At 42.8% G+C, this 14,094-nt stretch overlaps 1 pseudogene; it reads right to left on the bottom strand.

Moving 5' to 3' along the window:
• Positions 1 to 11,987: 11,987 nt before the first annotated feature.
• LOC117070302 lies at positions 11,988 to 13,297 on the bottom strand (annotated as a pseudogene).
• Between the last annotated feature and the right edge of the window lie 797 nt (positions 13,298 to 14,094).

Genomic DNA, 14,094 nt, shown 5'->3' on the forward strand with positions numbered 1-14,094 from the left:
GCTAAAATGAAAAACGTAGACAATGCTAAGCTTTTGGGAAAATGTGGAGCAACTGGAAGTCTTACACACACTACTGATGATAATGTAAAATTGCACTACTACTTTGGAAAACAGCTTGGAAATTTCTTATAAAGTTAAACATACCTTACTCTAGGACCCAGAAATTCCTCTCCTAGATATTTACCCCAAAGAAATAAAAACATATACTGATATTATTCATAGCTTTATTGATAATAGCCCAAACTGGAACCCAAATGTTCATCAACAGGGGAGTGAATAAGCACATTTTGGAATATCCATAAGACAGAATGTCACTCAGCAATAAAAAGGAATGAATTATTTCCTTTACATGAAACTCAAAAAAGGCCAATATGTAGTGTCAGAAAGCAGGTCAGCTGTTGCCTGGGGCTGGGATGTGAGTATTGACTGAGAAAGAAGTTTGCCTGGGGTGATACAAATATTCCTCATCTTGATTGTGGTAGTAGTTACATGGGTGTTTAAATTTGTCAAAACTCATAGAGATATGCACGTAAAACTGGTGCATTTTATTGTAGATAAATAATATCTCAATGAAGTTGACTTAGAAAAAAGTGTTTTGGGCCAGGCATGGTGGCTCGCTCCTGTAATCTCAACACTTTGGGAGGCCGAGGCAGGCGGATCACAAGTTTAGGAGATCGAGACCATTCTGGCCAACATGGTGAAACCCTGTCTCTACTAAAAATACAAAAATTAGCCAGGTGTGGTGGTGGACACCTGTAGTCCCAACTACGAGGGAGGCTGAGGCAGGAGAATAGCTTGAACCCGGGAGGCAGAGGTTTCAGTGAGCCGAGACTGCGCCCCTGCATTCCAGCCTGGTGTCAGAGCAAGACTCCATCTCAAAAAAAAAAAAAAAAAAAAAAAAGAAAGAAAAGAAAAGAAAAAAGTGGTTTTGTGAAAAATGATAAACACTTATCAGAAGCAATGTAAACAATAAGAAAACATACAAAATGAAAGAAATAAAAATCACTCCAACTACTCATTGAAACTGGAAAGTTATTAATGCCATGAATAAAGTCCTGAAGCACCATTATTTTGTTTGCCTTGTCATTTGAAAGAACTTTGTCATTGTGAATTAGAGCCTTGCTGACGTTCTACCAGGCCCTCCCTACGTGGTTTGGTCTCTACTATGATGGTCCTACTTCATTTCAGTTGTGTCCTCCTCGGGGTGTCTGTCTCTTCTGCAGCTTTGCTGAGCTGTTTTCAGGACCTTCTGCCACAGATGTTTGCCCATGTTGTTCCTTCTGCCTCTGCATCTGGTTAATGCTTACTTGCCTTTCAGATTTCAGCTCAAAATTCACTTCTTCAGGATGCCTTCCCTGACTAGGTTAAATTCTGCAATTACAGTCTTACAAAATGCCACTGTCTCAATTACGGAGTTACATTTGTGTGATTTTTTTTTTTTTTTTTGAGACGGAGTCTCGCTCTGTCACCCAGGCTGGAGTGCAGTGGCCCGATCTCGGCTCACTGCAAGCTCTGCCTCCCGGGTTTACGCCATTCTCCTGCCTCAGCCTCCCGAGTAGCTGGGACTACAGGCGCCCGCCACCTCGCCTAGCTAGTTTTTTTGTATTTTTCAATACAAAAAAACGGGGTTTCACCGTGTTAACCAGGATGGTGTCGATCTCCTGACCTCGTGATCCACCCGTCTCGGCCTCCCAAAGTGCTGGGATTACAGGCTTGAGCCACCGCGCCCGGCCGGCGATTTTTAAATCAATATATCTATTTCCCCAACAGATACTAAGTTCTGTGTGGGCAAGAACCATGGCTGTTTTTGTTTACCATTTTATTTCAGAGCTCAGTTCAGAGCCTGGTAAGAGCTCAATAATATTTTTGTTTAAAAAGAAATGGGGGCCAGGCACGGTGACTCACACCGGTAATCTCAGCACTTTGGGAGGCTGAGGCGGGTGGATTGCTTGGGATCTGGAGTTCAAGACCAGCATGGCCAACATGGTGAAACCCCGTCTCTACTAAAAACACAAATATTAGCTGGGCGTGGTGGTGCGCGCCTGTAATCCCAGTTACTCAGGAGGCTGAGGCAGAGGAATTGCTTGAACCCAGAAGACGGAGATTGCAGTGAACCAAGATGGTGCCCCTGCACTCCAGCCTGGGCGATAGAGCAAGACTCTGTCTCAACAACAAGAACAACAAAAACCACAACAACAAATGGGAATGAACATTAATTGGTTTTGATTATGTCATTTGGTAGCAAATGAGGCTGGGGTGAGGCTGAACATCATATTCTCAGTAATAGCATGTGCTGTGGTTTGACTGCTTCAAAACTCACGTTGAAACTTAATCCCCAATGCAACAGTGTTGAGAGGTTGGGCCTTTAAGAGCTAATTTGATCATGAGGGCTCTGCTGTCATGAATGAATTAACCCATTTATGGATTAATACATTAACGGGTTAATGGATTAATGGGTTATCATGGGAGGGGAACTGGTGGCTTTATAAGGAGAGGAAGAGAGACCTGAGCTAGCATGCTCAGTCCTCTTGCCATTGACACCCTGCACTGCCTTAGGATTCCACAGAGTCCCCACCAGCAAGAAGGCCCTCACCAGGGCCAGGTGCAGTGGCTCACTCCTGTAATCCCAGCACTTTGGGAGGCCGAGATGGGTGGATCACGAGGTCAGGAGTTCAAGACATTGGCCAATATGGTGAAACCCTGTCTTTCTAAAAAAAAAAAAAAAAAAGTTAGCGAGGCATGGTGGTGTGCACCTGTAGTCCCAGCTGCTCGGGAGGCTAAGGCAGGAGAATCACTTGAACCCAGGAGGTGGAGGTTGCAGTGAGTCGAGATCACGCCACTGCACCCCAGCCTGGGTGACAGAGTGGGACCCTGTCTCAAAAAAAAAAAAAAAGAAAAAAAGAAGGCGCTCACCAGATGCAACTCCTCAACCTTGGACTTCCTGACTTCCATAGCAGTACAAAAATACATTTCTTTCCTTTACAAATTACCCATTTTAGGTATTTCGTTATAAACAACAGAAAATAGACTAATACAGCATGAGAGAGTGTGATGGCTATTTAATGGTTGTTGTCCATGTGTGAAAAACTTTAGATACATAATTTTTAATCTTCATGATGACCCTCTGAAGTAGATATTTTCCCTCTTTTACTATTGAAGAAACAGGCTTAAAACAAGAAACGTGCCCAATGTCACAGAGTTGGGGGCATCTGACCTCCCAGTAGTTCTCACTGGCTCTCAGTCACTGGGCGTCCTCCTACTGCACCACTTCCTGCCGATCACATGGGGCCACTTAGACCCTCTGCTTCCTTCCCCATCCCTTTCACAGGCTGAAACTCTGCATGAAGGTCAGCTAGGTGAAACTGGTTTCCCCATTGGCCTTTTGGTGGCCAGGTGGCCATTCCCATACTCCCTCTTTTTCACCTTCCACCCTTTTATATGTGTCCTCCCAGTTGTATTGCCCCCAACTTAAACCGCTTGCCACTCTTTTGGATCTGGACACGTTTTGCATAGTGTGCAAAGTGCTTACAGGGAAATGTTGCTTTCTAACATCCCACAGAACATGAAAATACAACACATCCTTTATTTAAAATTGGGAGCTCTGTGTGGTTATTTCTGCTGTGTGGTTATTTCTGCTATTAGGATCCCATCACCAGGACAGGGCAACGCGAAATCATTTTTCTACAGTTTGGGTTTTTGTGGATTCATCTGCCTTATGACTAGAGGCAGCATTTTCAAGACAGCTGACTGAGCCTAGGGCTACAATTGATTGCCTTAAAAGCTAAGCCTGACCAGCTCATGTGAGATCCACACCATGACCCATGATTCCTTACACTGTTTTAAAGTAGGAGGTGGATGACTAGGCTATTTGAGCAACAGAAGAATGTATATATAGAGTTTAGTATTATAAACTCTTGCAACACAATTATTTTGACACAATCTCATTTCCATTGACCTTGCTTCCTATTTCACTGAGAACTTCTACATCCTCTCTCTGCCATATCTACCTCCCCTGCTGCATCTACACTGGTTCATTTTCCCTTCCTGCTATTATGGTGAATCAGTTATTCTAAGGCCAACCCCTACATTTGCGTGTTAGATCTTTTTCTTATTTCCTCTGCAGAAGGAAAGTACTCTGCATCATACAATTTCCCGTCTCTAATGGACCAGTTCTATTAGCACCTGATCTTGCTATAGTTTCTCCTATGGTAAAAACAAACAAACAAAAAACCAAACACACAGTCTCTCAGTGACTACCCTATTTTTTTTGCTTCCCTTCATAGAAAAAATCCTCAAAAGAGCTGTCTATAATACTTGCTGTCTCCAATTCCTCTCCTCTCATTGTCTCTTGAACATGTATCAATCAGACAGACTCTCATCCGCACTACTAAATTCAGGGATGAATTCTCAGGCCTCAACTTTCTTGATGTGACATTCGACACAGTGACTTTCTACATATTTTATGTAGACTGTTTTTTTAATCTGACTTTCTTTTATTTTTATATGACTTTTATATGACTTTCTACATATTTTAATTTGACTTCTGGGACACTACTCTGTCTTGGTTCTCCTCCCATGTCACTGATTACTCTGCTTCCCTTGATGAATCTTCCTCATCTCCCCAAGCTAAACTCTCTAACTCTAAATATTGGAGTTCCCTGGCTAGTTTTTGGCTTACTTCTTTTCCTTACCTGCTTTCAGGTGCTAGATATCTCTTTCAGTAGCAAGGCTTTTACGATCCACCATGTGCTGATGACTCCCAAAATCATATCTCCAGCCAAGACCTCTCCCTTCAACTCCAGACTCAAATATCCAATTGCTGACCTGATGTCTATTTGGATGTTTAACAAGCACTTCAGATTTACTGTCTAAATCTGAATATCTGAACCTCTAACCCCTGAATCTTTCACCATCTTAGTTAATTGCATTTCCATCTTTTTACCCACTAAAGGTGGAAATCCTCTGGACCCACTGACTCTTTTCTTTCTTTCACTATACACATTCAGTCCATCAGGCAAAACTGTGTGGTTCTTTCATCAAAATACATCCAGGGCCAGGCACAGTGGGTCATGCCCTCACCCCCAGCACTCTGGGAGGCCGAGGCAGGCGGATGACGAGGTCAAGAGATTGAGACCATCCTGACCAACATGGTGAAACCCCATCTCTACTAAAAATAAAAAATAAGCTGGGTGTGGTGGCACGTGCCTGTAATCCCAGCTACTTGGGAGGCTGAGGCAGGAGAATCACTTGAACCCAGTAGGTGAAGGTTGCAATGAGCCAAGATCACGCCACTGCACTCCAGTCTGGTGACAGAGCAAGACTCTGTCTCAAAATATATGTACATTATATATATATAATTATATATAATTATATATTTATATATGCTTATATATAAATTATATATACTTATATATAAATTAACATATAAATTATATTTTATATAAAAATTAATATATATAATTTCATATATAAAAATTACTTATTAAACTAACTGCTATCCTGACTCAAGCCACTTGAAGTCCCTTGTACAGATTTTGCAGTGATCTCCTAGCTGGTCGTCTGGCTTATTTCCTTGCTCCTCTGCAATTTGTTCCCAACCTGCAGTCAGAAGGATCCTTCAAAATGTAAGATCACTTGTGTTCCCTCTCTGTTCACAACTCAGTGGTTTCTGCTGCACACAGAGAAATAGTGTAAGTTCTTAAAATGGGCTCCAAGGACTTTCACAATTTACTTCCCTGTGAACAGCTTGACTTCATCTTTCCCTTGCTCAAGAAGCTTCCCTACAGTGTCAACCACACTCTCTCTTCCCAATATCTGAAACCTCATGTTACTGAGTCTTTTTTTAGGATCTTGATCTCTGCCTTGGTAATATGGCTACTGAGGCTTAAACAAAATTGGTGAAATGTCCACAGAGATCTCTGGGGACTCAGAACCATAATGAACTTCACACCTAGTGTTGCATGTACAAGTGCTGGTGCTTTGAGAGTACAATCCTTGATGGAAATGCAGAGTATGAATACTACATTGTTGTTACTCTCATGGATTTTTGAGCAAATGAGGAAGACTTTTCCCTCAAGGGAATCAAAGCTTTACCTAACTGGACAGGGGTGTTTTATTTTTAAAGGGTTCTGTCCAGGGTGCAGAATCATCAGAGTAGATATGGATACACAGAAAATCGATGCCTCTGGAATTCCGCAGGGGCACCTGACCCACAGCATTCTTCCTCCATAGCGCTGGGGTTGCCTCCATCAGCAAGTCCTCAGCCTGCTCTGCCTGCCTCTTCAGTGTACTTTTGCTTTCACCCTTGTTGATATCCAATCAGCTTCTCAACCAGAAACTTGGTTCCTCGCAGTCATTCTCAAACCTTCTTCCTTCCTTCTATTCAACTAAAAATGGACAAATCCTGACAGTTTTACTTGTTAAATGCCTCTTAATCTACCCACTTTTCTCATTCTTAACTTTTATGCCAACCACTGATAGAACCTTTTTTTTTTTTTTTTTTTTTGAGGTGGAGTCCTGCTCTATTGCTCAGGCTGGAGTGCAGTGGCGAGATCTCAGCTCACTGTAGCCCCGCTTCCTGGGTTCAAGCAATTCTCCCGCCTCAGCCTCCCAAGTAGCTGGGACTACAGACGCCTGCCACCATGCCCAGCTATTTTTTTTTGTATTTTTAGTAGAGATGGGGTTTCACCATGTTGGTCAAACTTGTCTTGATCTCCTGACCTCGTGATCCACCCGCCTCAGCCTCCCAAAGTGCTGAGATTACAGGCGTGAGCCACTGCGCCTGCCCCAGCCGCAACCTTTTTACTGATGTATCCGTATCTACTCCTGTCTCCGTTTGGTACATTCGATACAGCCAGCATATTAATCTTAAAAAGGAAATCTGATGTCACAATACTGCTTAAAAATCATTTGATTAATTCCAGCACTTTGGGAGGCCAAGGCAGGAGGATCACGAGGTGAGGAGATCAAGACCATCCTGGGCAACATGGTGAAACCCCGTCTCTACTAAAAATACAAAAATTAGCTGGGCCAGGTGATCAAGGTTAAGGTGATAAGTTGATAGCACACCTTGATATCATGTGATGAAAAGGCATTTAATCTTTGTGGTACTGGTTCCCCAAAACCCATAATCCCAGGAAAACATCAAACATAAATTTGGGGACATTCTACAAAATACCCAACCAATATTTCTCAAAACTGTCAAGGTCATCAAAAACAAAAAGTCTGAGGAAATTTTCACATTTAAGAGGAGCCTATAGGCCGGGCACAGTGGCTTACACCTGTAATCTCAGCACTTTGGGAGGCTAAGGCGGGTGGATTACAAGGTCAGGAGTTCAAGACCAGCATGGTCAACATGGTGAAACTCCGTCTCTACTAAAAATACAAGAATTAGCCAGCATGGTGGCACATGCCTGTAATCCCAGTTACTAAGGAGGCTGAGGCAGGAGAATCGCTTGAACCTGGGAGGCAGAGTTTGCACTGAGCCCAGATAGTGCCACTCCACTCCAGCCTGGGTGACGGAGTGAGATTCCAACTAAAAAAAAAAAAAAAAGAGGAGTCTATAGAGACACAGTGTGGTATCCTGGATTGGATCCTAGAACAGAAAATAGATATCACAGATATCACTGGAAAAACCAGTAAAAAAAAGTTTGGAGTCTATTTAATAGTAATATATCAGTGTTTCTTAGTTTTGTTAAATGTGCCATGGTAATGTAAGATCCTAACATTAGGGGGAACTGGATAAAGGATATATGGGAACTATTAGTATTACCTTTGCAACTTTTATGTGAATTTCAAATTTTTCCAAAATGTTCATTAAAAAACAAACAGACGGCTGGGCTTGGTGGCTCACACTGGTAATCTTAGCACTTTGGGAGGCAGGGGCAGGCAGATCACAAGGTCAGGAGATAGAGACCATCCTGGCTATCACGGTGAAATCTCATCTCTACTAAAAAAAATACAAAAATTTAGCAGGGCGTGGTGGCAGGTGCCTGTAATCCCAGCTACTTTGGAGGCTGAGGCAGGAGAATCGCTTGAACCCAGGAGGCAGAGGTTGCAGTGAGCTGAGATCGTGCCACTGCACTTTAGTCTGGGTGACAGAGTGAGACTCCATCTCAAAACAAAACGACACAAACAAACAGACACTAGCTAGACTCAGTGGCTCATGCCTGTAATCGCAGCACTTTGGGAGGCTGAGGCGGGCAGATCACCTGAGGTCAGGAGTTCGAGACCAGCCTGGCCAACATGGCAAAACCCTGTCACTACTAAAAATACAAAAAATTAGCCGGGCATGGTGGCGGGAACCTGTAATCCCAGCTATTTGGGAGGCTGAGGCAGAAGAATTGCCTGAATCTGGGAGGCAAAGGTTGCAGTGAGCTGAAATCATGCCACTGCACTCCAGCTTGGGTGACAGAGCGAGACTCTGTCTCAAAAAAAAAAAAAAAAAACCAGACAAAGAAAATACAAGCTCATGTCATCTGGACCCTGGTTCTTCAGCTTCATCTCATGTCTCTCTCCTCTTGGCTCTTGGTTGATTAGCCATTGTGGCCACCTTTCAATTCCTCTCAAATATCATGCCATGTTTCCCTTTAGAACCTTTGTATATACAGTTGTTTATTCATGAAAAATTTTCTAGTTTTTCTCTCTTCCCTGTTCTCACTCACTCTCTCAACTAATGAATGCATACTTAGCCTGGTGATTTCAGCTGAAAAGTCATTTCCTTGGAATGAGGGTGGGGGTGATGGTGGAACGGGGGAAGGAGGGGTCACCAGCAACTTTCTGATCTATCTAAATGGAGAGAATGTTCTGTGCAGGCTGGCTATAATATCGTTTGCATGATAATTTTCTTTCTTCCTGCAAATTTGCACTTGGTTTATACATTGATTAATGGCAGTACTTCCCAAACACAACCAGTGAGACCGCATGGCAGTTGGTTACTGGGTTTTCCCTGGTGACACTGTGGCTTTTCTTTTGAATTTCTATAATGACTACCTACCACCCCGAGCTGAGGGAGTCAGCCCCTTCTGAAAACTAGCTTGCCATGCCACCCTTAAAGTGTGGTGCAGGGCTTCAGCTGTAACTGCATCAGCAAAGAGTACAATGGGGTTTCTTCTCTTGATCTGGACTTCCAATAAACAGCAGCCAGTTATTTTATTAGCTTAATAAGTTGCTCTTCCCACCTCGTTGTCACATGACACAGCCTTCCCTCACTGACTCAGCAACTATCTGCTGTGCATCCCTTCCACATCAGGCCCAGTGCCGCGCAGTGAAGATACGGGTGACAACAGAACATGGGCCCATCTCATACTCCACAGGAAGAACAAGAACAGAGCTACAGAGCTAATGAAACACTGCTGTGACAGAGGAGGAGGTGCAGTTTAGTGCCAGTTTTGGAGATCCTGGGTTAGCATCTGATAACCTTCATATAGTACCTACATGAGCTAGGGCAAGACACCTAGGATTTCCAAACCTGTTTCCTCTTCTATAAAAATACTGTAATAATATGTACTTTGTGGTTCGTTCTGAGGAACATAGAAAGTACATAAGAAATTTAACATGGCACCTGGCATTTAGTAAACTCAAAAATGGTTCCGATTATCACTGGCCTTATTCTAGTCCAGATGCCCATTCTCCTCTCATCCTTCAGTTTTGTTTTGTTTTTTAAGACAGAGTCTCACTCTGTCACCCAGGCTGGAGGGCAGAGGCTTGAGCTCAGCTCACTGCAAGCTCTGCCTCCCAGGTTCATGCCATTCTTCTGCCTCAGTCTCCTGAGTAGCCGGGACTACAGGCGCCCACCACCACACCTGGCTAATTTTTTGTATTTTTAGTAGAGATGGGGTTTCACCATATTAGCCAGGATGGTCTCGATCTCCTGACCTCGTGATTCGCCCGCCTCAGCCTCCCAAAGTGCTGGGATTACAGGCGTGAGCCACCGTACCCAGCCTCATCCTCCAGTTTTTAAATTTTGTCCCATGCTAATCAGCCTTATGTTTACCCACAAGAATCAACTCACACAACTGTGCAATAAGGACCACTGAATATTTTGTCGGGGAGAGAGGTGAGAGGCCACATAAGATATAACTGGAAAAAAAAATTACTCTTAGACATTTTTATTCTTCAAAGTTTCTCTTCCTGACTGTGTTGTTTCCAGGGACTTTCCCCTTCTCTCCTCTCCCCCCAATGCAGGAGAAACTAGCCTTCTTATCCCCACAATCTTTTCTTTGTGTTTGAGTGATTTCCCTCCACTCTTTCCTTTGAGAAGCAACTTTAAGTCCTGTAGTCATCTTATGTACAGCAGTTGAGGGACTATGTTTTATCATTTTGGCTTCCAGCTCTCCACCCCAAGTGACTTCCAGAAGTACTTCTTAAAAAAAGAAATACACATGGTACTTTCCTAGGAGGAGTTCTAGTGAATAAAGCACATGTCACTCAGACTGGAGTGCAGTGGTGCAGTCATGGCTCACAGCAGCCTCAACCTCCTGGGCTCAAGTGATCCTCCTGCCTCAGCCTCGCGAGTAGCTGGGATCACAGGTGAATGCTACCACAACTGGCTAATGTTAGGTTTTTTTTGTAGATACGGAGATCTTGCTTTGTGGCCCAGGCCAGTCAGGAACTCTTGAGCTCAAGCGATCCTCCTCTCTCGGCCTGCAAAAGTTTTGGGATTACTGGCATGAGTCACTGTGCCTAGCTACATGTTTTTTGACTGAACACATAGGGTCAACGAAAATTTCCATGTTTTTCAAGGATGGTCTCTCCTATCACACGCTTTCACAGTTTATTTAACAGTTAAAAAAAATTTTTGAACTTTTATTTTGCACTAATTTTAGTTTTACAGAAAAGTTGCAAAAATAGTACTTCATCTAGCGGCCACCAACATTAACATCTTACATGGTCGTAGTACAACTATCCAAACAAGGAAACTAACATTGATACAGTATGATTAACCAATCTACAAATCCTACTGGTATTCCCCAGTTTTCTCACTAATGTCCTTTTCCAGTCCAAAATCGAAAACAGACCATGCAATTTAGGTGTCATGTCTCCTTAAAGCTGTGACAATTCCTCAGTCTTTTGTCTTTCATGACTTTGGGACTTCGGAAGAGTACTAGTCTGGCATTTTGTAGAATGTCCCTCAATTTGGGTTTGATGGTTTCTCATGATTAGATTGAGGTTATACATTTCCGGCAGGACTACAACAGAAATCTGTGTCCTTTCCAGTGCATCATACTGGGGGGAACATATGTCATCTTACTGGTAATGCTAACATTGACTACTCGGTTAAGGTGGTGTCTGCTAGGTTTCTCCACTATTAAGTTTCTTGTGGGGATATATTTTTGAGATTATGATGTTTTTGAGATTACGATGTTTCTCATCATTCTTCCACCCACTAAGCTTAGCATCCATCAGTAGCTTTTGTCTGCAACAATTATAACTGCAATGTTTGCTTCACAGTGATTTTCCATTTCCATTATTCCTTCCACATTTATTAACTGGAATTATGTGACAAGGAAGCATATCTCTTCTCATCTATTTATTCATATCAGTGTGCACTATGGATATTTATTTTATGGGTTATGATGTAAGATTATCACTATTTTGTTGCTCAGATTGTCCAAGCATTAGCCACTGGGAACCCCGATTCAGCTCCTGGCTCCCTTTTGTCATGCTCCCTTCCTTTCAGAGCATGTCCTTGCTTTGCGGCACCACAAGATGCTCCAGTCTCGGCTCTGATTTTCCCTAGCCCCAACTCTAGAATCAGTCATTTCTCCAAGAAGCTCTTTTTTTTTTAATTGGAAAAGGATATTAAAGAACCAAGATCTTGATGTTAGATTTCACTGCTACTGGTGTATTATTGCTTCTAGGTCCTCTCACAAACAGAACTAGTTAAAAAAATATAGAAAAAAATGTAAATAAAGATATTTCTATATATTTTGTATCTATCTTTTTTTTTTACACAATAATTTATTTATTGAGTAACTCTTCTCCCCATCCGTGCAGTCTCTAGGTCACTTTTTCTGCTTGTAGATTTTGCGCGCAAGCCCCAGAAAGATGGCTGGGAGCAGGGGTGCTGTGTACTGTTCAATGAGACCCATAATGTGGCTGTAACCGTTTTCCTCACACTGCAAGAATGCAGCTGGCAGATCCAACTCCTCATACAGTGCCTTCACCCGGACTACCTTCTTGACCTTCTGTCTGTAATTTTCCTTCAGGATCTGGTACTGTTCCAGAGTGGACCATTGTAGACACTAAACCACCAGCCAGCAGGTTGTTGTCCTGGATGTCAGTGCCAACTTTGCCGGTCACAATGGGGTCCCCAAAGAGGTCAAGGTAATCATCCTGAATTTGAAAAAACTCTCCCATCTCCAGTAGGATCTACTAAGCATTGGCGTGCTCCTTCTCGCCATCAATTCCTGCCATGTGCATGGCTGCAGCTACAGGAAGGTAGGAGTAGAAAGCTGTCTTGTACTTGACAATAGATTTGTACCTCTTTTCAGTGAATCTGCCAAAATCCACATTGTCCTAGGGGGCTGCGACGAGGTCCAGGGCTGCCCAATCTCAGTCTGATAGGAAATCTGTAGGAAGAGCTTGATCAGGTTCAGGTAATAGGGCTGCTCTCGGCAATAGAGCTTCAGCAGGTAGCAGATACATGCTTCCAGAAGGATAACATAATTGATGGCATCCTACCCCACATCCGGCTTCTGATAACAGCAGATCTGTCCCCAGCGGGTGATGGATGAATCCATGATGTCATCTGTCACCAGGAAGAAAGCTTGCAGCAGTTCCAGACACCAGCCTACAGTCAGGGCCTGCTGGAGACCATTAGCATCCTGTGTCCTTGGCTCCATCAGCTCCTGGAACACTACTAGCATTGTCAAACCCCAGTGATACTTGTCTCCAATGGTATTGTACTCCAGGACCACCTTGAGCCGGGCAATAGCATCTCCTGTCTCTGGGTGCCCCATCTCATCCTCAGTCAGCACCCCAACGATCTGGGAAAAGTGCTGAAAGAAATCCCGCTTTTATTGGGCATAAACATCTGATTTCTGGTCTCCATTCATTCTGAGGGAGGAACATAGGGCTCTGTTCCTGGATGCGGGTTCCTGCTGTATCTATCCGTGTATGTACACTAAAAACCATGTATTCATACATCGGATTGACACCTCTGATTCTAATCCAAAACAACAGAGGTCATTCTAGCCTTCCCCCTTTTCTTATTTGTAACTTGTGTTTCCAATGGGGAGAATCCCGATTGTCATTAGTCACAACAACTTATTTGTTCAATGATACACAGACACAGATAAGGTAGATTCACAATTGCTAATTTATACCCCAGTGAAAAACAAATGTACCAACTAGAGGACGATATTTGTATGAAGTGTTTTTGTCTTTAGTCTTATGACACAGTCAAAATAAAAGTTTCCTAAATTACTTAAGTGAGTGATTTTCTTCTCCACCCACTTTGTGATGGTGATGTTAGTCACTTATAACACTTTTTTTTTTTTTTTCTGCTTGCATTCTATTTTGGCTTGCCTCCACACCCTGGTTGACTGGATGTATGTGTGTATGTGAAACATTACCATGGTTCTGAGTCAGAACTATATACAAAACTACAATAGGAGAAATGCTACTCTCTCCTTATCACTGCTACTCCATTCCCATCCTCCCATTCTTTCCACCCAGCTCTCACCCTTTCCCTGTAGGTACCCAAAGTTTGTTTTTGGTTTATGTTTACTGCATTTCCCCCTACAATGTATATTTTCTCTTATCTCTTTTATTTTAGGAAGATATAATTCACATAACATTAAACTCCCTTTTAAAATGTTCAATTCAGTGGTTTTTACTAAAGTCAGGAGTTGTGCAACTATCACCACACTAACTTTAGAACATTTTCATCAACTCAAAAAGAAATCCTGTACCCCAGTTTTACCAGTTGCCCCAGGCAATCACTAATCTACCTTCTGTTTCTATGGGTTTGCCTGCTCTGGACATTTCATATAAATGGGATCATACAATACGTGGCCTTTTGTGTCTGATTTCTTTCACTTAGTATATTAAAAAAAAATTTTTTTTTGAGACAGGGTCTTGCTCTGTCAC

This window comes from Trachypithecus francoisi, unplaced genomic scaffold (assembly GCF_009764315.1).
Source record: "Trachypithecus francoisi isolate TF-2019V2 unplaced genomic scaffold, Tfra_2.0 Lachesis_group3, whole genome shotgun sequence".
Classification (NCBI taxonomy): Eukaryota; Metazoa; Chordata; class Mammalia; order Primates; family Cercopithecidae; genus Trachypithecus; species Trachypithecus francoisi.